We start from the raw sequence: 26,303 nt of genomic DNA, 5'->3' as shown, positions 1-26,303 counted from the left end.
CTGCTGGCTCCCACCCCACCGATGGATGCCGAGTATATCTTAGTGCAATGCTTTGCTTTTTTTCCTGCTCCTCCTGGGCCTTAATTAGAAACTCATTAGTGATTCAGGATGCATCTCATCCCAAGAGGAAAAGGAATTTATTTTAAAAAGATAACCCAGGGCAGCGGAGTGGGCAGCTCAGCTAAGGAATGAGCCCTCGCCCTGGAGGAAGCCAGTGTGCCTAGCTGCCAGGCGGTGAGCTCTGAATGTGGGCTGCTGCCTAAGGTTAAAAGCCACACAATTCAGGTCGTCTCCTGCGTGCCTCAGCCCCTCTTCCTCAGCAGTGCCACTGCTCGACTTCCTGGTGTTCACAAGTCCACGCTCAAATGGCTTCACCCACAGGGCTGCATGTGGTTTCCTGCTTCGTTTCTCACCAATGCCCCCACGCCTGCTTGGCCCTGTTTCCATCAGACCATGTCTCTGGCTTCCAGACACAGTCCTGCCATGCAGTTTCCACATTAGTGCTTCTGTCTCTGCTATTGCCTTGCCAGCAACCTTGTCCCTTCCTTCCTTCTATCCCATTCTTCATCTAGCTAACTTATAGCTGCCCATCAAAACCCAAATGATGAGAATCAGAGCCTTTCCCTTTGAGCCTGGGCCAAGACTCCCAGGCCCTAAACTGACACCTCAGGGACAGCAGCTCTGGCTGAGATGCAGAAGCCCTGGTTCTCACTTTCTCTTGGGCTGTGTGACATTTGGCAAGCTAACTGACCTCTCTGAGCTCTTCTCTAAAATAAGGTCTGTGTTGGGCTTATCATTCCTAGCTGCTCTGATACTCAAATGAATGAATAGAAGTACGTGTCATCTTTATTGCTACAAAGGCAAGGAAATTGATATTTGAAAAGCAGAGCCTTGGCTTGAGTTCTCCTGAAAAGCAGGGAATGAAGGAAGCAAGGGTTGGTGTGCAGATCATTTATTCAGAAGAAGCAGTTCTCAGGAAGGATATGAGAGAAGGGCAAGAAAGCAGCAGAGAGGATGGATAAGCCAGTCAAGAGTCCATTAACGAGAGTTGGTGTGGTGAGCTGGGCTCTCTGGGGAACAGGCCAGGGGCACCTTGGCCCGGTCTGCTCAAGGTGAGGAAGAGGGCAGTTCGCTCTCACACTGGTAAGGCTGCTCTGGGCACTTGTTTGCAAAGGTTCCAGGCACTGAATGACCAAGCAGGGCTGAGGCTCCTGTTCCACAGCAGAGATGCCCTGGAGAAAGCGGGAGATACTGAAGTGAAGCAGCCGTGGGCACCCATGGCCCCAGAAAGGACAAAGGGTGGCCTTTGAGAATGCAAGATGGTATATGATGGTGTATGGCATCCGACTCTGTCATCTCTGAATCCCCAGCTCTGAGTGCTGTGCCTGGTACAGGACAGATGCTAAACCATGTGGTCAATGTGGAATGCAGGAAAAATTTCCTGTTGAACTTGTTTCTGGGCCTCAGTCTCTGGTCATGGCTGCTAGATGTTTATCTTCTGCTTTTTCTTATTCCTCGATGCTTCTCTGGAGACTGGACAGAGAAGGTGCTTTTAGCTCCTTGAGTGGCCAGGGATTTGCCTGTGGTGTCCTCCAGGGGACCATGTGGACAAAGTTGCAGGGTGGGGTGGCATGACCTGGGTGTGGTAGGAACATTTCTTCTTCCTGTCCCACCCTCCTAACATTACTGATGACCAATTTCTCTGAACCTAGTACCCGAGGATTGTCCAGCACAGTGGTCCCAAGACTTTGCAAAGCATGGGGTCACCCACAATTCACTCCATGGGGTTTTAGCCCACACCCCATTGTCAGCCAAAGCAGCTCCACTTAGACCACTTTTGTACATTGAGCTTGCATGGGTACTGCTTGGGATTTGGGTGCAAGTAACAGAAACCAGCTTCTCTAGCTAAGAAGAAAAGGAATCAACTGGAAGTGTTCTGCCAACCAGACCCATCTGTGAGCAAAGAAATTTGGGGAGCACAGTTGAGCAAAGTTTCTTATAAGTCTGTCTCTTGAAGACTTCTTAGAATTGTGCTAGTATAAGAAGAAAGGTATATATTTTCAGATTCATTACTTCAATTTCTTGTGCTGATTGTAAGAAGTACCTGCACTTTAATAACAGCTTTTCAGCACTCACACTGAAAAAGAAAATGACCCCAATTGAGTGTGCAAATTGATTTTAAGAAGCATCCTGATCTTATAGTCTGGTTTGGTTGAAAGCAACATGTACAGAGTATTCACTGTGTACCAGGCACTATTTAAGGCCATTTATGTACATTGATTCACTCATTCCTACATTTTGAGGTGGATGTGGGTCCCAGAGGCCTAGGAATGCACTTCCCAGATCTGGTGAGGGAGCACCCTTCACCATAGGCCCCTGTTGCTGCATTCTGAGTCCACCTTCTCCTTGAACAAAGGCCTGGCCTCCCAAGGCTGGCCCAGCCAGTGATACAACTTGCCAGGATGCTGAGGCAAGTCACTTCCTCAGCCATACAGGAGTCCTCTGATGGTTGACTTTTACTCAAGGACTCCTCAAAATTTTGTCAAAACTTGTTTGTGACTGCACTGCAGTGTAAAGCTTTTTCTACCCAGCCTTTCTTCCTTCCCTTTCTTTTTCATGGGAATTAGGTCTGGATCATGATTCCACAACCTTCTAGCTTCCTCCAGCTCCTACCAATACCAACAGATATTTGTCCCAGTAAATCTTTTCCACGTCCAATCTTATCTGGGTATCTGCTTCCTGCAGAACCTGAGCTAACACAGTTGACTCTTTCCCTTTATTCCCAGAGTATGGATGGGAAAGCTGAGAGCAGAAATGTAAACTTGCCTACTGTCACACAGCTAGTCAGAGACAGATCTGATAATCCAGCCCAGGGAGCCAGACTTCAGGCAACATTCTTTTAACCATTTCCTTACACAACCTCTCACTGACTACTAACGTGGAAAAATGTGAGATCGCATCTTAGGATCTGCAAAATGGGGGATTCAATCACTGGCTCATTGTTTTGTAGAATGTCTTGCAGGTCTGTGATTCTGAGAGCTGCACCTTGAGGCAGGCAGAGTATATTTTAGTGTGTGTCTGTTCTAATGACTTGAAGGTGTCATGGCACTGGTGTGACCAGCTGGCATCTGTGGGCAGGAAGAGCCACAGTAAGGAATGAGCCTGGTGTCATCCTCCGACTCCTGCTGTTGCTGGTTAGTGCGGCCTAGGAAGAGTAAGGAGACCAGCTGATGCCCTTGATTGCTATGTGGGCCTTTAATTTAATTTTGGAGCCTATTTGCCTCCCAGATTCTAGAGAGCTAGTCATTGGGGAAGGTGGAAACGTTCCTGGCATGGGAGTGGGAAGCCAAGTAAGTTTCTAACATCACTAAGCCTGTGGTCTTGGCGGATCAATGAACTCTCGGTTCCTTTCCTCATTTTCACAGAGGGGATGTAGAAAGATCAAAGCTTTCAAACTAGGCTCTTTCCTACAAGTGTGGCACTTTGGAGATAACAAGGAAGCCAGTGGTAGGAGCTGTAATGGAGGCAGAGCTCCTGGCCAGCCTTCCTTATGGTACCAGGGCAATCTCCACTTCTATGTATCTTAAATATTTAGATTCCATGAGCATCTGTGAACAAAACTGATTACAAGCTTATAGAAATGGACTCTCCTAGCCAAAGAGAAAGGGCAGTCATTCAAAAGATCTTAGGGTTAAGGGTAATTATTCAAGAATTCAATGAGATGCTGGAGGACCAGGCTAGGGGTTGAAGAAGATGACCCTGGCCAGGTGAGCAACAAGCCATCATAAAGACAGCCTTCCTTCTCCTACCTCAGCTTTCAGTTTTTTGTTCAAGGTTGAGTCCAGGAGGAAGGTGTTCAACATGCTGAGCTTGCTTCTGGGAAAGGAAAGGAAGACATGGACTCCTAAAGTGGACAGTGAAAGTCCTTCCAACCAAGAACTCATAGAGGTTGAGGCATTTTCCAGGGGGCTGGCCAGTTCTCTAGGTAGAAGGAGTGGATGGCTGACAGCCCTGAAGAACAAATGTGGTCTCTGTGCCCAGGGTCGCCTCTGCAGAGTCCCATGGTGACTTTTGGGCTGAGGGCTGTGTACATGGCAGCCAGGAAGTGTCCCACTGGGCTGTCTAGCTCCAGCAGGGAGCGAGAGCAACAGTGCTCGCCTCTCCTGACCTCCGTCACCTACACTTCTCCCAACAGCTGGTAGGGAGGGAGTATCTGCCTTGGTTTCCCAAAAAAAGGCAGAGCTAATAACACAGGCAGAGGTGTAGGAGGTCTATTTTGAGGACTGGCCTCATGGAATGGGGCAGGGAGGGAGGAAAGCAATGCAGGGTGTGCTACTTAGCTGTGGACCCTGGGAGGAGCCACATACAAGGGCCCCGGCACTGTCCAGCAGGGAGAGGGGGCATCAGACACTGGCTACTGCCTGCTTCGGTCCGGGGTTGCCCGGGTGTGTTGGCTCACTGGTTCTTCCGGGCTTGAGGAGGCTAGGGGACTCCCATGGGAGTTGGCAGCTGGGAAATTGGGTGGACAGGGAGAGGTGTGGGTACCTGTGAATCCTGCAGCGTCTGTGGGCCAAGAGGCTGGGGCTGGGGAGAGAGGTGTCCTCGACAGAGCCCCACTCCACTCCCCTCCGCCCGTCAGGCATACACTTGCCTAATGTTAGGACCGCAGTTTGCATGCTGCTGGCGGGGCTGTCACCAGGAGAAAAAGGCCCCCATGACTGTGGCAGCCCAGCGCACCTCATGTTTGATGGCTGTGCCTCACTGGAGCTTCCCGTCACTCTCCGTGTGCCTCTTCCTTTGAGCCTTTCCCCTTGCCACAAGGTCCCATATCTGCAGCCTGTGCTCAGAGGGGGACACTGGCACCCTGCCTGCCCTACTAGCTGGTCACACCTCCAGGCCGAGGCTCTCCATGGTGTGGCCGATGCCGGCAGTGGGGACAACAAAGGGGCTTGTGCTGTGCTCGAGCAAGGCCACTGGGAAGGGCCAGGAAGCTCACACCTGAGCCTGGTTTGGGTCCTGTCAGGTGTCCAAGCTTGAAGTAGAGGAGGGTCTTGAGCTGTGCAGCTGGAATTCTACAGCATGCAGGACTTCTGAGGCCTCACCTAGGGCTTCAGAGGTTTGTAGGAGCTTTCTTTGCTTTTGTCTTTTTTTGTTCTTGTAGTCCTGGGGGTAGAACTCAGGGCCTTTGCACTGCATTACTTTCCTAGCGCTCCCCACCCCCTTATTTTTAAGACAGGGTCTCACTAAGTTGCTAAGGTGGAACTTGAACTTGTGGCCCTCCTGCCTCGGCCTCCCGGAGTGCTGGGATTCTAGCCATGTACCACCACGCCCGGGAGAGCTTTCATCTTTGATATCCTTTTGCCTCTGGTTCTCCCCTGCGTGGGAACATAGGGTCAGAGTCCTCCTTGTGACGTGACTCTTCAGGGTCCTCGGGGCTTCACTATTGCACCCTGTACTTCGACACCTAGGGGCTAAGTGTGCTTCTCTCTTGCCCTGTCTGTCCCACCTGTGAGGGCAGCAGAGTCCTGCCCTCTCTGGCCCTCTTGTGCTACCTCCTGGTCTTCTCCCTAGAGTCCTGCCTCTCAGCCCCGTGACCCCCCAGCTGCGAATCCTGCCCTTTGCACATGTGTTTGGTACCATTCGGCAGTTTCTTGCCTGCCAGTGCTGGTCTCCATCTGCCGTGGTGGCGTGGTGCCCGCTCACAAGATGGCATGCTATTTTTACCCAGCTTAGGTGCCAAGCTAGCCAGATGTTTTTCAGCAGCAAAGGGAAGCTGAGCATCACTGGAGTGTGGGGGGGAAGCTTCCAAATGTCATCTCCTTGGGGGGGCTCTGGGATGGGCCATGACTATAGGGGACACCCCCAGGAAGTCTCCTTCTAGCCCTGTCTGGGGCTCGGACAGCATGCTCTGCACTGGCTGCTGGGAAACAAGCACATGCTGGGCTGTGCCAGGTCTGCTCCAGGGAGAAGGTGCCCTGGGTAGCAGCCCTCAGGGGTGCGTGTGCTTCATCCACCCTCAGAGACCTGGCAGCTCAGCCCAGGTAATGATGCTTGCAGGGCTCCCGAGGCTGAACCGGCTGCTAGGAAAATTCCAGGTTTGGCTGACTTCCCGGGGTGCTGGCCAGATCAGGCCGAGAGCAGGCGGTTGTTAGATCATCTTTCCCTCAGAACACATGGGGCCAGGGGCAGCCTTAATCCCTGCTGTCCTTCCCATGAGGGGATGGCCCCCAGTCAAAAGAGACCTCCCTAAAAAAATAGCAGAGCATGTGCATAGACCTGCCTTCTCCAATCCTATCCTGTGTGACCTGGAATAGGTCCCAACTACCCTGAGCCTCAGTTTCCTCTTCTGTGAAACCTTCATGTCCCCTCCCTGCCAGACCTCGGTGCCTGTGGTTCCTATTATCCATAGGGAATCATAGCTGTCCCAAGGGCTGGCCATCCTGGGACCAGCAGTAGGGACAAGCAGACTCTGTTCTTCAGTTCTGATGTTCTCGAGCTTTGCCCTTCTATGTGAATCTCATTTTCTCACCCTTAGGGAACATTTCAGTCTTTGCAAATTACTTTTAATAGACTGCCCCAAATCCAGATTTCTGGACAGAAGACTGCTTTCTCCAGGAAGAAATGGGGAAGCAGGTGAGACAGTCAGGCTCATGGGTGGTCCTTGTGCCTTATTAAATGCACTCTCCTGTCCCTCTCGGGTGTGGCTGAGAGCTTTCCCCGGCTGGCTGCATCTGTCACTAGAACGTACACCCCCGGTGTGTGAGGACCTCCTGACCTTCTGGACTGTGATTCAGTCAGTGAGGCAAGGGTTGTAGAGTCCAGGTGGCTGGCAGAATAACAGCCCCTCCAAGGTCTCTGGAAGCCGTGCATGTGTTAGCTCACATGGCAAGGGGAAACTGAGGCAGCTCACGAGCTGACCTTGAGATGGGGAGATTATCTAGGTGGGGCCAATGGAACCAAAGGCATCCTTGAACAAGGAAGAGGGAGGCAGAAGAGGATTCCAGAAGATGTGAGGAGGACCTGACCTGTTCCTGCAGGCCTTGACCGTGGAGGAAGGAGAATGCAGGTGGCCTCTGGACCCCAGAGCAAAGGAGGGCGTGGAATCTCCCTTGGAGACTCTGGAATGGGTGGCACCCTGCTGACACCCTGATCTAAGCCATGTCAGATTTGTCTTAGACTTCAGGACTGTAACAGGATGCATGTGTGTGGTGATTTGTTACAGCAGCTGTAGGAAACAAATACAGGCTACACTTCCGCAACCATTCAGCCAGGGCTGATACTCTTGGCCCCAAACCCCACTCTGAGTGGCAGAACCTGAGGCTGCCTCAGGGCAGGGTCCAGCCCCTGGGGACTTGGGGGAAGATCTGGTGGGGAGAAGGCTGCTCAGTGGCTTCTGTGAAGGCTGGCCCTTTCCCCTCTTCTGTTCTGTCTCCCTGTCTTCCCCCAACCCTGCCCCCTGCATAGATCATCTGAGGTCCCTTGGGTGCCTCTTTACCTGTTCCAAATCAGGGGTTGCTAGTTTGTGGGCCACAGACCCTTGAGAGAGCTGGGGAGCTACTATAAGGACCCCTGTACCCCATGAGCACTGTCTGTTACCCAAGCAAATGAGACCTCATGCAAATAGTATATTTTAGACATGTGCAGGTGCCCAGACAAGACTCCAGGGGTAGCTTAGAAAAGAGGTTTTGCCTTCTGGCTAAGATCTAAACTCAGTCAGGACCCAGCATGCTGTGTGATCTTGATCCTCTCATTCTCTGTCCCCAGCTTGTTCTTTTTTGCCATCCCACATGAAGCTCCAGCCCCTCTGGCTTCTTCGTGGTCTTGAGCATGGGTCCTTCCTGCCTTAACACTCTCAGGGGCTTCTTTATTCTCTAGATCTGGGTTCAGAGGCGCTTTCTCAGAGAGCCCTTCCCCAACCTTTCTGAGAACGGCTCTCCAGTGCCTCTCTTATGACTCCAGGTTGGCTTCCTCCTCGGGGTTTCTCACAGCCTGTGGCTCCATCTTTATCTGAAGGGTTTGTGTGCACCTGTCTGTGCCCTGAATTGGACTCAGCTATGGCAGGACCAGGACTTTGTGGGTCCACTGCTGTCCGGAACACCCACATGTCATGGCCTTACCACTCAATTGTGGGTCAGGGAATGAATGAATGAATGATGTAGTCATTGTGTATCTAGTTCCCCAGGAGGAGATTTCTGGAATTTGTTGATTTTTCTCACTGGTCTGAGATGCCAGTTCAGGGTTCATCATCGAGTCCTAGAGCACGGTGTCTAAGTGCCTCCTGTAACACAGAAAACCCATGGCTGACAATACGGGTCCCTGTGTCCCTTCACTTACCCTCTCCCCGCTTTGTCTCCATTGTTCAGTGGCCCAGAAGCATGGGTTTTGCATCCTCCCCTCTTCCCAGCTGGATGGGTCACCTCACATGAGAAACAGAGTTGTGTGCTTGGTGCCTGGAATCGCAAGTCAGTAGGGCTTTGTGTGGGATGATGCTGAATGTTTGTGTTTACTTTTGTGGTTCTCCTGAATCCTGGCAGCTGCTGGAAGTTCTGTTTCTGGTTGTCTTTTTCCTTCTGGCTGAGAACCCAGGAGCTGACTTGGATTATACTTGCTAGGACTGCAGGTCAGATTGCAAGAAGCACATCCTCACTGGTGGAATAGTAAGACAGAGAGATGTTTCCCTGCCCTGCCCAGGAACAGTTGTCCCTGGAGAAGCTTGGGGGAGAATGACCCTGTTGTGCAGAGGGTGGGAAAGATGTAGACACAGAGCTGGAATAAGGGCTGGCTCAGTGACTATTCTTTTCATTATTACCAACATTTTCTACCATGAGCAGGAAAAATCTTATAGATAAGGAAACTGAAACTCAAAGAGGTTAAGTAGCTTGTTCAAGGTCATCTATTCAGAACTATGAACCGCAGTGTGACAACTGATGCTCAAGCTTCTGCATTTTCTCCTACTTTCTCGTTCCTCTTGGACCTGGGAGTTTTCCACTCTGTTTTGAGCTCTGTGTGCATATTTGAGTTCCTTAACTCTGGCTGGAGCAATCTGGGACCCTGCCTTGGAGGAACTGCTCTGTTTGAATGTGTGTGCAAAGGCCATGTAGGACGCATTTGAAGTTTGCTTTCTTAGCATCCATCCTCCTGCTTCCAGCAATACGGCCTGATTGTTGGGTGGGGAAATTCTCTCTTCACACATTTGCATTTCTTGTTCTCTCACTAGTGCTCTAAGTTCAGCTCCAGGAGTGGCATATATGGCATGAGCCAGACCAGGAGCCCTGTCTGTCTGGCCACGGTGACTGTTTCAAGGATAGTCACAGTTCCAAAGTAGGCCCAATCAGAGTGAAGCTTAGACTTTTAAACAGGCATTTAGAAAGGATTTTGAGTCTATCTAACTGAATTTAAACTTGAGAGGGGTGAGGGTGGTGCTGAGGTAGTTACATGGTCACTGCTACTTAGTGGAAGGCTAAACTGGAAGATGGATAGAAACTGAACCCCAATATCATGGTTTGATCCTTGATCCAGCCATGCCTGAAGCTGAACCAAACTTAGAACTTTCAGCTATGTGAACCTGTACATTCCCTTTTTGTCTGCTTAAGGCTACTTGAGTTGCTTTTGCTGTCACTTGTAATGGTAAGAAGCACTTACTTGATATAGATAAGGTAGAAGTGGCAGCATATTACAGGTTGGGAAGAGTAGTTGAGAGGGAAGCACATGCTTAGCTTGACAATGTGGGCATGAAGAAGTGTCGCCACCTCAGCAAGCCTAAGACATGCATCCAGCCGGAACTGATGGGATGTACTGTTTTAGAGCTCTCCCTTCCCTGTCTCAAAAGGTTGAAAAATATGAAGTCATTTGCCTAAGACGTGAGTGTCCTGGAGTGTCTCTGGGGCAAGCATTGCTGGGACAGGGGTTGTGTGGGCTCGCAGATCTGAGAAACACAGGGGCAGATAGACAGAGATAATACACTGGCTACCAGACCTCCTGAAGCCTTCACAGTGGCAGCGTGTGTGGTGAGTCCTGAGAAGGAGGATGGATGAGTGTTTGCAGACCTGTTTCCTTGGAGCACCTCATGGGACCAGCGTGGTGAAGGAGGCACACTGGGGACTACGGCTGAGAGCCACTCTGTGCCAGCTCAGGGAAGCCATGGCCACCTTCCAAGAGGAATGAGCTCCAAAACGGCCTGAGAGTTGATCATGCTACATACAGGATCAGGCTCACCTGCAGGAAATGGAGGTGGCTCTTGATTCAAAAACTCCAAAAAGATTTCCTGTCCTTAAATCTCCCTATGATCCGCTGGTGACAGGACTGAAATTTCCATGAGTAGAAGTGAGATCTGGGCTTGGAGCAACAGCTTCCAGACATTCTTGCTGAAGGATTAATACAGGGCTGTGCGGTGGCAACAAGCAGACTGCATTCATTCACTTATTCATTCAACACCCACTGACTGAATATATTGTGTGCCGGGTACTGATCTGGGTGCGAGGGAGCCATCAGCCAGTGAGACAGACATTCCTGGCTCAGGGGAGCTGGAATTCTAGCAGATGGATGAAGACAAGTAAATAGACTTGGGGATAGTGTGTTATGTAAGTGCTAAAATAAACAGTACACACTGGGGGAGGCAGAGTGTAGGGAGGGGAAGCTGAATAGGATTTCCGGGTGGGATCCTTGGGGAAAGACTGGACCAGACCCTTGAGAGGGGTGAGAGATAGCTGGAAGCCAGCCGAGGAGGAATGTTCCAAGCAGTGGGAAAATGAGTGAATCTGCCAGCCTGGTGGAGTCACTGCAGGGACTTCAGTGCAGCAGTGCCAGGATGACCTGTGGAGCCCAGAGAGGAGACTGAGGTCCAGGAGGTGGAGAACCTCTCAGGTTTGGGGTTTTCATTCAGAGTGGAATGAACCACCATAGCATTTGAGTGGAGGTGGGGTATGATCCAACTTGCTTTTTTCCCCTCTAATACTGGGGACTGAACCAAAGGCTTTGACACTGAGCTACATCCCCCAGCTGTTTTAAAATTTCTTCAAATTTTGAGGCGGGGGCTGACTAAGTTGCTAAATTACCCAGGGTGGGCTTGAGCTTGCAATCCTCTTCCCTCAGCCTCCCAGAGTGCTGGGATTGTAGGCAAGTGAGACTCTGATTTGCATTTTAAATCATTGCTCTAGCTGCTTTGTTGAGATTCAAATGCAAGGGCCCAAGATGAGTGCTGGGAAGCTTGGGAGAGGGTGCCTTGCCACGTGCTCAGGAAGAGAGGAGGGTGGTGTTGCCCAGGGCTGAAGATGAGTGGGGGAGGGGAGCAGTCGCTGGACACACGTGAAGGTGACACTGCAAGATGTCGCCACAGATGGGACTTGGGGAGTGAGAGGAGAAGTGTTGAGAATAACTTTCAGTGACTTCAAGCATGGAGTTGTTGTAGATGGAGAGAGGTTTGTGCAGTATCTAGGAAATACCAAGCCGATGTTTGAAAATGAGACAAGCCCACTTTTTAAAAAAGTCCATATTTGCAGCCACTCATGACAAATGGAAAGATCTGGCCAAGCTGGGCCCACTGTATGCCTGGCTTCCATCAGTTGGAGTTGGCTGGCAGGTCCTTTCAAGATGGACAGGTACACTCCAGTTTCTTCCTTAGAGCACCTCCCTGGCCTTTAGGGGTTTGGGTGGGGGAATCTAGGGACCATAATAAATAGCACAGTGGTCCTTAAACCACAGCAGGCATCAGAGTCACCCAGAGGGCTTGTTCGAACAGTGGGAGTGTGCACCCTCCAGGGTTACGATCCAGGAAGGAGGAGAGTTAGTCCTGAGAACCTGCCATCCTTACAGCCTCCCGGGGTTGCTCATGCTATGCTGCTGGTCCACAGACCACACTGAAGAAGCAGGTCCTTCCCATTACTACCCTTCTCACATGCTTGTGGCTGAGGTGAGGTTCGCCCATGACCTGGGAATGGCCTACATGGTGGATGCATCATGAAGGGTCTGGGAAAGGAGTTGTGGCTCTACTGGTGGAGTCAAATCAGCCAGGGGGATTGGAGAGCTTGGGGAGAAGGTGTTTCAGGCTTGGTAAAGACAAACCGGGCTTGCTTTGTTGTTTTGGTTTAAGCTGGGTTTTCTGGGTCAGGGTCACCAGCAGCTGATGCCAAAGACCCAGAGGACAAGCAGCAGGACCGTAGCAGGAGACAGTCTTTTCCAGAGACTCCCAGGGAAAGATGACTAATTCTCTGCAGCCTGCCTAAACTGCTTGCACAGGCTTTCTTATTTATTTCAATTAAGCTCTGGGCTCATTATGCAGCCACAGGGCTCTGTCTTCCAAGGGGGAAGCAGGAATCACATTTCCATCTGCCTCTCAGCGTGGAGAGCCCTGGGGCCCAGGACTGTGGCCACTGCCACTCTGGGCTGCTTACCCAGGAGAGGGAGGCTGGGGAGAGTTGAGGAGCCTCTTCACGTGGTCCCCAGTAAAGGCAAGAACGTGTGTGAGGAGCGGCAGGATACGCAAGGAGCTCTCTTTCTCCTGACAAAGAAAACATTTCTCTCTACATCTGGTTTGCATTTTTCTTTAGAATTCTGCCAGAAACAATTGTGAAAACAGAACGCAGCCAAAGATGGAAAGAAGCTATCCATTGCTCTGGAATTCTCCATCTGTCCTACTGGGCCCCACGTTAAGATTGAAGGAATTCCTTCATGTGAAGTCATCAGCCTTTGGAAATCTTACAGGCAGTCTCTGTGGGGATGTTCTCACCTTCGCTTGCAGGCTCTGAGAAATCTCCTCACACCCCAACCCCTGAACAGCCTTGTCCAACCCACGAGTGCATTTCTCCAGGATTTATCACAATTCTTCTCCAGGTCAGATGCAGCACTGCGTCCTGGGGCTTGGTGGGGAACGGTAGGAACAGGGCCACCATTGTGAGACTCACACTGCTTCTGGGGGAGGCAGGCCATGCACACACATGCTCTCACTGATTTCAAAGGGGCCATCGGTGTTGGTTCCTGGGAAGGATGAGGACCTGTGATTTTCTACCTCTCACTCATCACAGAGGCACAGTCCTGCTGGCACGATGGGTGTGCTGTTGGTACCATGCGAATTCGGCAATACATGAGCTGCTCTAAGCCCTGCTCGTGGAGTGAGCTCACCGATCTGTTGCTTGGGTGGCCCTCACAGGGGCAGGTTTCTGAGCACCTTGACTCTGTACACTGATATGGAGGTGAGGCAACCTTGTGACCCATCACTGGTCCACACTTTGCATGCCACCCTCTGAAGGACATACAGGGTGGTAGAGAGAGAATTATTAGAAGCCTTACCTTAGCTGGTCACCAGCAAAGGCCTTTTGAAACAATGAGACCTTGAAAGATGAGTAGAGGCACCAAGCAGGGGAAGTAGAGAAGCCAGAGCTCTTGGGAAAGGATCAGCATATGGCAAAGACCAAAGGAGAGAAGTAGCATGGCTTGCTGAGGGATGGTGACATCGTCAGAGAGTGTGTGTATGTGATGTGGCTGGACAGAAAGGGAGTGCAGAATGATGGAAGGGGCACATGGGTGTCTTGGGAGGGTGGATGATCTGCTCCTGATTTAGCTTTAAGAACATTCATCTGGCTGTAACTGGATCTTATTTCAGGGAGAGGTTGGCATGAATGGAAAGGGTGTTGAGAGCTATTGCAGTGACTTGGTTGGGTATTGGTCTGCTATGGTGCTATAACTAAATACCCCAAGCTGGGCAGCCTGCCATAACATAAATTCATTGTCTTACAGGACTGGAGGCTGAGGCCCGAGATCAAGGTGTGAGTAGGGCTGGATCCCTCTGAGGACTGTGAGGGAGGATGTGTGCCGCAGCTCTTATCAGCGCCTGGTGGTTTGTTGGCTATCTTTGATGTTCGTTGGCTTCTGCTCCATCACCCTGATCTCTTGCCTTCACCTTCGTATGGTATCTCTGTGTGTCTCTGTGTCCAAATGTCCACTTTTTGTAAGACCCTAGGCATGTTGGATTAGAGCCCACCTAATTGGCCTCATCTTAACTTGATCACCTGCAGAAACCCTGCACCCAAACAGGGTCATAGTCACAGGTACTGGGCGTTAGGACTTCAGCATCTTTTAGGGACACATTTTGACCTGTAACGAGGTCCAGGAGTAGTTTCTTGCAGCAGGGTAGTGGGGGAATGAATGGAATGGATCCAAGGTATACTGGAAAGTTGAGTTCAACAGGATTAAGTGGTAGGTTGGATGTGTGGAGCAAGGGGAGAGGAGACAAAAACTTAGAGCTACACTGCCCAAATTTGAACAGGAAATCACTTGGCAAAACCCATGGTCTGAATCTTGGTGTCCCTCTAAAATTCGTGTATTGAAACCCAGTACCCAGAATGAGGTATTAAGAGATGGGGCCTTTGGGATGTGATTGTTAGGAGAGCTTCATGACAGGGCTTCTTGGGGCCCAGCCTCTTCCACTATGTGGGGACACAATATGACGCCACCTGCGAAGCAGAGTAGGAGACTCCCCAGGCCCTAAGTTTGCTGGTTCCCTGATCTTGAACTTGCCAGCCTCCAAGACCAAGAGCAATCCATTTCTGCTGTTTATAAATTATCCAGTGTGAGGCATTTTGTTACAGTAGCCCCAACAAACTAAGACTGGTTTCTGCTAATATGTACAGTGCGGTTCAGCAGACCTGAACCTGCGGTTCAGCTGCCTGGAGAGTCTGTGTTTCTACGAAGTCCCAAAGGAGGCTCTTACTGGGTGGGAAGTATATACTGAGTAGTCAGAACTTAGAGCCTTTCTGTCCAGTACGGTGGTCACTAACAAGAGATGACTATCAAGTATTTGACATGTGGCTAGCCCAAACTGGGATGTGCTGTACATGGTTTGAAAAAATATGGTGGCTTTAAAGTTTAAAAAATTTATTACACAATAAGACTCAATTACCATTAATCCCCTTCAAAACACTCCAACTCACTCTGAACTCACTTATCCCATTGTTTTTGCCACTTTCTGAAGCAGTTCTGGAAATTCCTTTTCCTAAGTGTCTTCAGTTACGTGTTGTGACTGCCTTGTCATGACTGTCCTGAGTTGATTCAAAATGTTTACCTTTCATGGTCACTTTGATTTTGAGGAGGAGCCAGAAGTCACACAGTGCCAAATCTGGTGAATAAAGTGGGTGAGGACACACTGTGATGTTTTTATTTGACAGAAATTACCATAAATGAGGGTGCTGGGGATTTAGCTCAGTGGCACCGCACCTGCCTCGCAAGCGCAAAGTTGTGAGTTTGATTCCCTGTCCACTCCCCCAAAATTACCATAAATGTTTGATCAATAAGTTTTACCAAAAATACGGAGGTGGGCCAGGGATTTGGCTCAGTGGTTCTGCCGCCTGCCTCGAAAGTGCAAGGTCCTGAGTTCAATTCCCGGTACCAAAAACAAAAAACAAAAAACAAAAAACAAGAACTATGGAGGGTGCTTAAATTTTAAACATTTATTACAGTAAAAGATGCATTCCCATTAATTCCCCTCTAAATCCTCAAAATACTCCCCTACCTCTGAACACAGTTATCCAATCATTCTTGGCAATGCATTTTTTGATTATCCCTTGTAAGTGTAAAATACACACTAGCTTTTAAAACCTGATTTGAAAACAAGATTTTAAAATAGTAAATTAATTAATTTTTACTATGGTGGCATTATACTCTTTCAAATCATCTAAGGACCAAATAAATAATACTATTAAACTAATTTTATCTATTCCTTTTACTCTTTTTAGTGTGGCTACTAAAAAAATTAAAGTTATACATGTGGCTCTCATTAGAGTTCCAATAATGTGTTTTTTGGAGAGCACGGCTTAGAGCCTTGGTCTCTGAAGCCTTGGCTCCTGTACTTCCTCCTTCTGGAAGCTTCTTGACCACTCCAGCTAAAGATGTTTCCCACAGGCATTTCTTTTCCAAAGACTATTTTCCTTCACTTATTATTCATCACTTTGCTTGGTAGCTATTCTGATCCTTGTCTATCATAAGAAGATTGTGGAGTCCCCCAAGGGCAGACAGCATCTCAGTCTCTCCCACAGCCCGTGGCATGGAATCTGTCATTCTCTTCATAGGCAGTGACCATTGATGAAGCGAATTCTGATGAGGCTGATTCTCTGCTGGGGACCCTTGAGGGAATTCGACTGAGGCCAGGGTAGAACTCTGTTTTTGGAACTCCGCCTGATGGGGTTTGGCAGAACCACACACACAAGGCTTGAAAGAACCCCGTTCCCTGAACAGAGAGAGGAAAAGTGAATCGATAGCTCAGAGGGGAGAGTTCCCACACGGCTTCCCTGCTCTCTGTCCTCAGCACAAGTCTGCAGGGTATGGGGACCTTGCATTAAAAGGCCTGGCAGGTTGGTAGCTTTTGCTCGTTCCTCCTCCCTCCCCTGAGACCAGAAAGCTGTGGAACCTGTGTGCTGCCCCACAGGAGTGGCCATGAGGTGCAGGACCCAGGCCAATCTTTCATCTGCCCCCAGGCTTCACCCCTGGTGTGTGTCCAAGGCCTCACGGGTGGGGGGCTTCAATGGCTGCTGCTCTCTCTCTTCCTCCCCCACATCTGGGGGAGAGAGGAGACGCAGGCTTGGCTTTGAGGGGTGTTGCAGGCAGGGTGCATCAGAAGCCAACTCTGAGATGGATGCTGGTCCTGTGAGAGGGAACAGGATTGGGCAGAGGGTGAAGTCACAAACCCTCAGGCCTGCAGGGAGCATGCTGTCACTGCAGCCATCCTGGGCTGGCCTGGCCTGGCCTCTGTAGCCCCACCTCCCTTAGTGACCAGATGCAGGCTGCCTTGGGCCAGACATGACCTTAGGTCAGGCCTCACCCAGTGAGGTGACCCAAAAGGAGCTGACATCTGCTGATGTCAACCCCACACGGCCCTTCCTCCAGGTGAGACCACAATGAAGGCTCAGGTGCAAGTGTGGATGGGAAAGTGGTTTCAGAATGCATGCTGGGGTGCAGGGAAGAGAGACACTGAAGGGAAGGATGTCAGTGCAGGGTTACTGCCTGCTGGAGAAGCTGGCTCCATCCCCAGGACCTCTGCCAGGACACTGCTGAGGGGTGGGTACGCTGGCTTTGCTCCCTGTGCAGAGGAAGCAGGCAGCGGGGCAGCCTCAGGGCTTCTGATACAGGGTCCTTGAGGTGAGGCCCTGCTCCAGCCTCACAGGAACAGGCCCAGTGCTTAGGAACAGCAGCTCCCTGCCCTGTTTATCATTGTCTTCTGCTTTGAGCGGTTGAAGCCTTGCCTGTCCCAGCCCACCCTTTCCTGGTGCTTGGACCTTAGAACATGTCTTCCTCAGCACTGCTTCGGGTGGGGGGCCCGTGGGCTGGGAATGCAGCCCTTCTTGCTGGCTGTGTGTTGCCATTGCAAAGACTTCCATTCCCAGCCAGCGATGCACGAAGACAGGCATGGGGCCTGGCTTGGTCTGTGCTCTCCAGTTCCCAGTGCAGAGTCTGTGTTCAGTTGGTGGCTGTTAAGAATTCTAAACAAGAGGCAAAGAGGAGGGAAAGGGGGACATGCACAGGCAGCACTGCTAGTTACCAAGACTTCACCCCTAGTGTGCCTCCAAGCCCGAAGTGAAGGCAACATTGAAGCCATCTCATTTTGTCATACTGAAGCAGTCTATTTATTGAATGCTTGCCATGCTGTTCCCTCCCAGTCCTGTCACCCCGTGCCATCAGTGTTATCCACACCAACCCCATTTTAAAGTTAAGCAGAATGAGACCCAGAAAGGAAGATGAGCTTTCGTTGGACAGCTAGGAGGTGGTAAAAGTAGGATTTGAACCCAGACCTCCTTGGTGTCCAAGCTGGGGATTTACCCTAGAAATGTGGCTGAGAGAAGAGGAAGCAGGGGGCTGAGGGGTGAAGAGGGGGTGGAGGGTAACACAGTCAGGCGGCTTATGCTGGCAGACCTTAGTTCCATTTCCTGCTTGGGCTGGCAGTGCATCTTATCCAGGGCCAGAAGCCAAAGCCAATGAGAGAGACCATGTTGGTCTGTGGCTGGAATGAACCCCTGGGGGTCACAGGACTGGTGGGTGGTGAGGACCCGTCCTGACCCTGCCAGACTCACCAATGCTTCTGGATTTTCAAGCCTTTCCCCTACAAGAGCACTTTGGACTTTAGGGAGGAGATGGGGAACTTTGGTGAAGGATTCAATCCTCACAGAGCCCCCAGCCCTAAGCCCACAGTCCTCCTGGCTCCTGCCACTTGCTCTGCAGTCACCCTTGCTGGGAACAAAACTCCTTTGTAAGCCCTCACAACTGGAGCCTGGAACTTGAAACCGCAGTTTGTCCACCTCCCGAGACTTCCAATGATGGAGCCAGCCTCATTAAAAGAGGGGAGCTGAGGTAAAGTGAAATAAAGCCCTCCCCATAAATGTCATTTTTACAGGGCCATTAACACACTAATCTTCTGTGGGATTCTGCCAGGACCTTGGATGCCCAAGATCCTCGGCCAGATCCCAGAAAGGCAGCCAAGATGCAGGAACGAGTAGCTGTGCCCCCTCTGATTTCTGCAGGCTTTGAAAGTGTGTGATTTGGGGAGCTGAGATGTGATAGGGGGCAAGGAGAGGAGACAGGGTTACTGAACGAAGCACTGCTGTTGTGCAGGGAGGGAGAAAATGAGAAACCCCAAGGGAGAGGAGGACCAGTGGTGTAGCACCTGGAGTCTGGGCTGCATTACAAGAGGGATGACCTGCCAGGGCTGGCCATGCACAGGACCCTGCCGTGGACAGATGGGCAGCAAGCAGGAGAAGGGGTAGGGGCATGGGGAGCAAAAGCACTTACTGTGCCCAGAGCACTCCCACCCACATCTCAGTCCTCACAGCCATGCGGGGACAAATTAGCTTGGTTGTTGCAGTAGGAATAGAAGCAATGGTATGACACAGATGGCAACTCTGGTCCTTCTAGAGTGACAGCCAGGATGTCCAAGTCCTCCCCAGCTTCCCAGCACTGTGCTCTGATGGCTTGTTGCGTCTTTTTCTGCAAGGATCCTGTGAGAAGATTCTCTGGATTTCTGGGCATACCCCAACCACCAGCCTCCCTGAGCACACTGTTCCTTCCTCCTGTGACGATGCCAATGTGTCTGCATTTTAGAGAGGAAGAAACTGAGTTACAGGAGGTTACAGGGCTGGTCTGATTCTCCACAGTAGACAGGGCTTGACCTGGGGAACCCTGTGTCCAGGATCCCTGTAGTAATCGCTGGGTCTGTTCCTCCTCACGGTCCCCATGACTGCTGCAGTCACCCTTATAGACACCACCCACCACCCAGCACCATGGTGGCAAACTCTTCCTGTAAGGGGCAAGAGGGGAAAGAGTGGAGGCTTGAGGGCCCCACATCTATGCCATTCTGCCTTGTGTGGATGCCATATAAATGAGCAGGCATGCCCGTGTCCGGTTAAACCTCATTCATAGAGCAGATGGCCAGTAGGTAGAGTTGCCAGATTGAATATTATATTTGTTAAATCTGGCAACCTTAGGTGAATAGATTTGAGCCTGTCCCACAGTTGGCCAAATTCTAATCTAGTGAGTGCCAGGTTTTTTTGTTTGTTTGTTTGTTTGTTTTGTTTTTTGCATGTTGCAAGCATTTTCTTAATTCCCTAGAAAGCATTCGTAAGAAGTTATTGCCATTTGACAAATAGGAAAACTGAGTCAGAAAGATGAAGTAGCCTGTCCAGTTTATACAGATATTAAGGACATAGTTGAGTTTTGAATCTAGGTCTATAACTCTGTACCATTAAGCAGTGGATTGCATTTCAAAAATCTGAAGCTTTTATGTAAAGAGCCAGTGCTCCTAGCAGCTTCATGGAGCCAGAATACTTCGTAAGACCAAAGGAAAGACCTCCCTTCTTCCCTCCTCTTTCCTTCCCTTCTGAAAGCAGCTGTTTTTATCTGATTTCACCTGATTAATGAGGGAAGCAAGGCAGAGGATAAAGAGTGTGGCAGGGAGATTTGTTGGGGCTCTGTACTTCCTCAGCACTTAGCCTCATTTTAGTGGCTTTCTTGGAGTGTGTGGCAGTAATTAGATGTTCCTTATCTAAGCTGACCTCACCCAGGCTAATGCAGCTGGAGAACTGCTATGCTGCCATGAACTCTGTGTTTGAGTCTAGGGCTGTGGGTCTCACCTGGTGGAGGGAGTGGTTTCATCCCACAGGGGACATTTGGCAATGTCTGGAGACATTTTTGGTGTCACAGCTCAGGGTGGCATGCTACTGACATTAATGTGTAGAGTCCAGTAATGTCATTCAGCACCTTATGATGCACAGGTCAATCTCCCACAACAAAAATGTCAAGAGTGACAAGGCTGAGAAGCCTTGGTCACTGGGCAAAGCCATCAGCGTAATGATTCTTTGGAATACTTCCTTCTGTCTTAGTCCATTTGTTCTGCTATAACAGAATACCTGAGCCCAGGGAGTTTATAAATAATAGAAATTTATTTTCCATAGTTCCAGAGGCTTAGAAGTCCCAGATCAAAGCATTGACAGGGTTAGAGGTTCATGAAGGCCTGGTCTCTGCTTCCAAAATGGCACCTTGAATGCTGCTTCCTCTGGAGGGGACCAATGCTGTGTCTCCACATGGTGGGAGGAAAGAAGGGATGAAACTGTCCCCTCAAGCCCTTTTATAAGGGTCCTAATCCCATCCAGAAGGGCTCTGATCTCTTGACGCAATCACTTCCTAAAAGCCTCACCTTTTAATCCTATCAAGTTGGTAATTAAGTTTGGGTGACCTATGTAAATTTAGTCCTCTCCTTTGGTTCTAAACCCTCTGCTACCATATCTCTCCCCCATTTCTTGGAGGTGGAAGGTGGAGGCCTGACCACTGAAGGTTTGCTGGGGCATAGACCACTAGTTGTTTTCTCTTCTTCCCTATACTTTTCCTTCCTGACAAATATCCCTACCCTATTTTCCAGACCTGCTACCTCAATCAGAGTAAGCAGGAAAGTACAAACTTCTTCACATATTCCACAGAGGAACTGAATGTGGGCCAAAAGGGTGGGCCATAGCCACTCTCAGGCTCAGAGGAGGAATCAAGTTGCCAGAATCCAGTGGCCAGGGTGGCCCAGAAGCTGGGGACCATGCTGGGCTGTCTATGGGGACTAGAATGTGGAAGAAGTTTGCTGCAGAATGGGCAAGGTACCCAGGGACAGACTCATTGGTGTCTCCCTTCCTCCTGCCTCAGTCTCCTGCCAGGACCTCTAGTTGGACACAGGGACTCCTCCAATGACCCAGGGACTTGGAGACACAACCCCAGAGCGAGCTCTTTCCATACACAGAGTCCAGTGGAGGGAGGGGGAGCTCAGCGAGCTGAGAACTGGCCCACCAGTGCCTCTCACCACAAGGGGAAGGGTTTCTGTCTGGGCACAGGAACCTTGAGTGGCCCTCAGAGTCTCCTGAGGGGGGCCTTGAATTAAGAGCTAATGTGATTCAAGGGTCCCTGAAGGCTTCTTGGGCAAGACTCGGAGGATGAACTTTTTGTAATTCTGTTTTGGAAGAGCCCAAATGAGTCAGCTTTCAATGGTGAGTCCTCAGAGCAGCAGTTCACCTGCTTCAGGATCCCTGGAAGCCACTAATCAGGCCAACCCCAGTTCCTATCCAGAGCTCTAGAATAAGAATCTGTAAGGAAACTGTATTTTTAACAAAATTCTTGTGGTCTTTCTATGCTTTGGGGTCAGAGCCACTGCTGAAAGGCCTGCTCAGGTTGGCACTGGTTTCAAGCCCTGGCTCCTGTGCAGTCCTCACTATGCTGGTAAGGTGTGGATGGAACTGAGGCATTGCCATCCTCTGTTTTGCAACAGTTTCCTTCCAGTGTGGGAGGATATCTCATGGGTATGTTAAATTGATAAACTGGAGTCTTTAAAATAGGAGGAAAATCAGCTGTTTTCTCTTTCCCCTTGGAAGAGTTGTGTGTGTGTGTGCGCGCGCGCGTGTGTGTGTGTGTGTGTGTGTGTGTGTGTGTGTATGGGGAAGCTGTATAAGAACTGGAAGAATATCATATATTCATCCATTTTCTATTGCTAATGACACAGTAACTCAGGCCAAGAGAGCTAGAAAGAAAAGAGGTTTATTTTGGCTTCCAGCTCTGGGAGGGAAGGCAATGGCCCTCTTATTGCAGAGGCCCAAAGCAGTACAAGGTCTCCTATGGAGAGAGACGAGAGATGGGGTGGAAAACATGTATATAAGGTGTGACCAAAACATATGGTGAATATTTTTAAATTAAAAACATTGTTACTATAAAGATATACATTGCCATGAATCCACATCAAAGTACTCCCCCTCACTTTGAACACTCTTATCCCATTGCTCTTTCTTCTTTCTAAAGCAGTTCTGGAAGTCCTCTTTCATGAGTGTTGTTAGTTGAGCCATTGGGGTTGTCTTGAAGTCCTGAATAAATTCAAAACATTTACCTCTTATGGCCATTTTGACTTTGAGGGAGAGCCCGAAGTCACATGGTACCAGATCTGGAGAATAAGGTGGATGAAGACGCTCCATAATGTTTTTACTTGACAAAAATTGCTGTAAACATTTTGAATCAATTCAGGACACTGAGATAGCCACAGAAAGAAACTCAGGAAAGAGAGCTTCCAGAACTGCTTCAAAAAATGGCAAGAATAATGGGAAAAATGTGTTGGAAGCAACAGGGAGGATTTTGAGGGGGATTTATGGCAGTATGTCTTTTACTGCAATACAATTTAAAATTTTTAATCTCAACATTCACTGTATTTTTTGATCATGCCTTGTGTATATATATTCTGGTCTCTCTCCTTCCTTATAAACCAATGGGACTCAATCATGAGGGTCCTACCCTGATGATTTTATCTAATCCTAATCACCTCCCAAGGCTCCATTTCTAAACACCATAATTGGATTAACTTTCTACCCTCTTAAAACATCCCAGTGAAGATTAAATTTCAACACACAAAGCTTGGAAGACATATTCAAACCATATCCAAACCAGAACACATCCCAAAAGTTCCATGATAAAAAGAAGTTGTGCTCTGGATATACTACCAGGTATTTCTGATCCTGAGGCCCATTTCTTCTCTGGGGCCGTTGCTACCTGAGCTCTCCTGAGCAGTCATGCAGACCATATTATTTCCTGGATGCCCAATGGGAGTCAAACACTTGAAATATGCAACCTCAGTTCTTCACAACAGCACTGCAATGAAGGAACCACTCTTCTTATTCTGTGAATGTGGCACAAAGCCAAGGGGCAGTGAAATAATTTGCCTGAAGTCACAGAGCTAGTGAAGGAGTGGGAACAGGATATACAATATACTTTTAAATACAACTTCAAAATAAATTCATTTTTTGCCATTCTTTCAGGGGGGATTATGAATCAAATTAATATTTAAACACTCAGCTGGATTCTACTTCTGGCATAACAATAACCTCTGCTGACCTGTTCCCCAGTGAAACTCATGAGAACTATTTTTTTTGAAGTTCTCTTGAAATGGTCCTAAGGGCACACAGCAAATGAAACAACATTTATTGCTATTGAAGAAAATCTACTAATATTCAGTAAGAAAAATGACCAAGATCTGCTCCCTCCCTTAGCTTAGCAAAGCAGTAACTTTATTCCAGATGGATATAACCAGGAACACAGGTTTTCTCTCCTCCAGCCCCCATTCAGAGGACCATCTTCCCAGGAAGGAAGTGTTTCCCACCTGCCCCAGATCTCTGTCTCAGACTAGGTTTTAGGGAAATGAGGCTGAGAAGTGAAAACTTCCTTCTTTTGCCCAGCCCCACTCATGGTTCAGGGCCCCTTTTTTGGATCCAGTGCCACTGAAGGTACTGGGGCCCATCACCCTGATCCAGCTCAAGGGTGGATCTGCTGAGACGCGCGCGCGCACACACACACACACACACACACACACACACACAGAGAGAGAGAGAGAGAGAGAGAGAGAGAGAGAGAGAGAGAGAGAGAGAAACTTAGGGCTATATCTCCTCACCCATCAAGTGCCCAGCTGCCAAAGTGAAGAAGCAACTCAGATGAAAGTGTGCCGTTGTCCTTGTTCCTAACACCAGTTTTGTCTCAGAGATTTTTGCTTGGGGGGAGAAGCAGGTCATAGAATAGAGAGCTGCATATATCTCTGAAAAGACATAGACTGCAATTGCAACAAAGTGTGAAGGAGGCTAAGCCTAAAAGCAGAGGAGGTTGCAGTGAAGGATGATTTCGACAATAGATTGATTGAAGACAGAAGCTAAACTATAGACAAGTTTTCCCAAAAGAAATAGGGAGAGATAACTAGGCAGAGCCCTCCAAGGGTCCGAAAACATCTGAAACACTGACCTCAGCAACTATTCTTCAAAGGAAGCGTAATTTGATTGGAGCAATATATAGCCGTAGTTGAAAATAGTTGCGTGATTAGTAGGGCTGAACAGCTAGCTATGGACAAGAAAGAAGAAAGTAAAAGAAAGTAAACCCCAGCCATTCCAAGGGTAGTGACAGTGGACATTCCCCAGGCTGTGACTTTTGGGAGACAGCCTCACCAGTTTCACAGCACAGAGCAAAACAGATGCCATAAAATAGTCCAGGCAGTTACTAGATAAATACACAACCACTTAACAATTACAAATCCAAGGAATGGTGGGCCAGTACTCAGAGCTGCTATGATTCTGATCTAAAATGTCCACTTTCCAACAACAACAAAATTGCAAGACATGTAAAGAAACTGAAAATATGGCCTCCATATTAGGGTAGAAGAAAGGGCAACAGAAACCTTAGCTTTAACAAAAACTTCAAATTAGAAATTATGTATGTTTTTCAGAGGATTAAAGGAAACCATAATTAAAGGTATAAAGGAAGTTGTGATGACAGTGTCACATCAAATAAAAAATATCAATAAAAGGTAGAAATTATGAAAAAAGAGAAAAGCAAAACTCTGATTTTGAAAAGTGTAATAAAATAAATGAAATTTCCATTAGAAGGGCTCAATAGTGAATTGAATTGAGAGAATGAGTGAACTGAGAGATCGATCAATAGAGATTATTTAATCTAAGAATACAGAAAAAAGAATGAGAAAAAGACCCTCAGAGAAATGTGGAACACTATTAAGCACAGCAACATATGAATAATAAGGGTATCAAAGAAAAGAAAATCTTAACCTACACTTTCAACAGGCTCAACAAACTCCAAATGGGGAAAATACAAACAGATATACAAATAGACACATTGTAATAAATATACTGAAAGTCATAGACAAGGAGAAAGCATATAGTTTTAGTACTAGGAATTGAACCCAGGACATTAGCAATGAGCTACATTTCCAAAATTTTTTTAGGGGGGTGGAATAGGGTCTTGCTAAGTTTCTAAGGTGCTCAGTCTGTGCTTGAATTTGTGATCCTCCTGCCTCAGCCTCGTAGAGTGCTGAGATTACAGGTATGTGATGCCATGTCTGTCTAAGGAGAAAATCTTGAAAGCAGCAAGAGAAAAATTACTCTCTACTTACAAGGGAACCCCCCATAAGATTAACAGCTGACTTTTCATCAGAAGCAATGGTGGTCACAGGTGGTGGGATAATATATTCGAAGTACACTACTTAAAAAAGAATCGGTCAATCAAGAATCTTTCATTCATCAAAGTTATCCTTCAAAAACGAAGGCAAAATAAAGATATTCCTAGATAAACAAAAGTTGAGAGAATTTGTTGCTACCAAACCTACTTGATAAGAGTACTAAAGGAAGTTCTTTAGAGGAAAACATGTAATTTACCCCCAGATAATAATCTGAATCCACATAAAAAACATCAGCAAATGTAGTCATGCAATTATAAAAAAATATAAATGCACACTACTGCTTTCTTTTCTTACCTGAGCTAGAAAGTAATTGCATATATATATATATATATATATATATATATATATATATATATGCACACATACATACACATATATGATATTTGCCAACAACAGCACAAAAGTGGTAACCAGCAAAGCTGTATTGAACTAAGGAAATAATCCCACATGGTAACTTGAATCCACAGGGACAAACAAAGGGAACTAGAAATAATAAAAAGGAAGGCTGATATAACAAAAGCTATAAATATATACTTGCCCTCCTTTATTCCCTTGCTTTTAAAAAAAGAATATAAAATTATAAAAAGTAATAACAATACACTATTGGGTTTGTAACATTTATGCATATAACATGTATAAAAATAATAACCCCAAAAAGGAAATAGAGGTATATATGAGTAACATTTCTATATCTCACTGGAGTTAAGTTAATATGAACCTGAAGCTGGTTTTAGTAAGATGTGTATAGTGAGCCCTAGAGCAGCCACTAAGGAAATAACTCAAAAATGTATAGTGGAAAAATTGT

Source organism: Heterocephalus glaber, unplaced genomic scaffold (assembly GCF_053883595.1).
Source record: "Heterocephalus glaber isolate CG9 unplaced genomic scaffold, H.glaber_assembly_v1.0 deba00001472, whole genome shotgun sequence".
In the NCBI taxonomy this organism is placed as follows: Eukaryota; Metazoa; Chordata; class Mammalia; order Rodentia; family Bathyergidae; genus Heterocephalus; species Heterocephalus glaber.
This window is presented reverse-complemented; position numbering follows the sequence as displayed.